The following is a 2,443-nucleotide window of genomic DNA, read 5'->3' as shown; positions in this document are numbered from 1 at the left end:
CTAGATAATTGATTCGGGCGCCACTAACCATGTTTGTTCTTCCTTTTAGGGGATTAGATCTTGGCGACAGCTGGAGGCTGGTGAGATGATGATGCGAGTAGGCACCGGACACGTCGTCTCAGCTATGGCAGTGGGAGGACTCCAGTTAGCTTTACATAATAGGTTTCTTATTTTAAACGATGTATATATTGTTTCCAAACTAAAAAGGAACCTCATTTCTGTAAAATATTTATTGCAATGTAAATATACTATCTCTTTTAATGTGGATAAAGCGTTTATTCATAAAGATGGTGTTTTTATTTGCACAGCAAAACTGGAATCGAATTTATATGTGCTAAGGCCGTTAGCCATTAATTCCCGCCATAATACTGAATTGTTTAGAATTGGCATAACTCAATCAAAACGTCGACGAATTTTTCCAAAAGAAAATGCCCAACTTTGGCATCTTTGTTTAGGGAACATCAATCTCAATAGGATTGAGAGATTGGTGAAGAATGGACTTCTAAGTGAGTTAGAAGAAAATTCTTTACTAGTGTGTGAATCTTGCCTTGAGGGTAAAATGACTAAACGACCTTTTACTGGAGAAGGTTATAGAGCTAAGGAGCCTCTTGAGTTAGTACATTCTGACCTTTGTGGTCCTATGAATGTGCGAGTCCGAGGTGGTTATGAGTATCTTATCAGTTTTATTGATGATTACTCCAAGTACAGGTATGTTTATCTTATACAACGGAAGTCTGAATCCTTTGAAAAGTTCAAAGAGTTCAAGGCTGAAGTTGAAAACGCATTGGATAGACGGATTAAAACACTTCGATCGGATCGATGTGGAGAGTTTTTGGACTCAGCATTCCAGGACTATTTGATAGAAAATGGAATCGTTTCCCAACTCTTAGCGCCGGGTACACCTCAGCAGAATGGTGTAGTGGAGAGGAGAAATAGGACCTTGTTAGACATGGTTCACTCGATGATGAGTTATGCTTCCTTACCGGACTCGTTTTGGGGTTTTGCAATGGATACTGCGGTATATATACTCAACTGTGTTCCCTCCAAGAGTTTTGCGAGAACACCTTTGGAGTTATGGAACGGGCGTAAAGCTAGTTTACGTCACTTCCGCATTTGGGGTTTCCCTGCACATGTGTTTGAGACTGTCCCAAGAAGTTGGAATCATGATCGAGGTTATGCCTCTTTGTAGGCTACCCCAAAGGTACACAGGGGTTTATTTTTATGATCCGATAGAAAATAGGGTGTTTGTTTCAACAAACGCTACTTTTTTGGAGGAGGATCATATAAGGGAGCACAGTTCACGAAGCAAAGTCGTTTTGCGTGAACTTTCCAATGAAACTACTGAAACTTCAACAAGAGTTGTTGAAGAGCCTGCTACATCAATAAGAGTTGTTGATGGGAGTTCATCCAGTAGGTCAGTTCCACCTAAGAGTTGAGGGAACCTCGATGTAGTGGGAGGGTTGTGAACCCACCCGTTTGCTATCTGGGTTTCACGAAAATCCTTGCTATGGTAGCAGATAATGATGTTGAGGATCCGTTGTCTTATAAGAAGGCAATGGAGGATATTGACCAGGATGAATGGGCCAAGGCCATGGATCTCGAGATGGAGTCGATGTACTTCAACTCAGTATGGGATCTTGTAGATCAGCCTGATGGGGTAAGACCTATAGGTTGTAAATGGATCTACAAGTGCAAACAGGGTGCTAATTGGAAGGTACAGACCTTCAAGGCTCGACTTGTGGTAAAGGGTTATACCCAGGTAGAGGGAGTCGGCTATGAGGAGACTTTCTCGCCCATTGCCATGTTAAAGTCGATCCGTATCCTACTGTCCATTGCAGCTTATTATAATTATGAGATCTTGAAAATGGACGTCAAGACGGCCTTTCTGAATGGCAATCTTGAGGAGACCATTTATATGGTGTAACCCGAGGGATTCATAGCCCAAGGTCAAGAGAAAAAGGTTTACAAACTGAATCGGTCTATTTATGGATTGAAATAGGCGTCTTGATCTTAGAACATACGGTTTGATACTGCGATCAAGTCATATGGTTTTGACCAAAACGTTGATGAACCTTGTGTCTACAAAAAGATCATCAACACTTCAGTAGTCTTCTTAGTGTTATACTTAGACGATATTCTACTCATTGGGAATGATGTAGGTCTACTTACTGCAGTTAAGAACTGGCTAGCGACCCAATTCCAAATGAAAGATTTGGGAGAGGCTCAGTTTGTTCTAGGTATACAGATCTTTCAGGATCGTACGAACAAAGTGCTTGCCAGTTGGGAACAAAACTTGACATGAAATAAATGTATGGGAAAGTAGATAAAATGTGGAGATGTTTTCATCGCAAAATTTAAGAGTGATCATAAGGGCAACCTAGTCAACGCAATCCATGCAATCATGCTACACACACGTGAACCTAACTTTAGGACGTATGCGGTG

Source organism: Benincasa hispida, chromosome 5 (genome assembly GCF_009727055.1).
Source record: "Benincasa hispida cultivar B227 chromosome 5, ASM972705v1, whole genome shotgun sequence".
Taxonomy (NCBI): domain Eukaryota; kingdom Viridiplantae; phylum Streptophyta; class Magnoliopsida; order Cucurbitales; family Cucurbitaceae; genus Benincasa; species Benincasa hispida.
The sequence above is the reverse complement of the archived record's forward strand: the minus strand, read 5'-3'. Positions refer to the sequence as shown.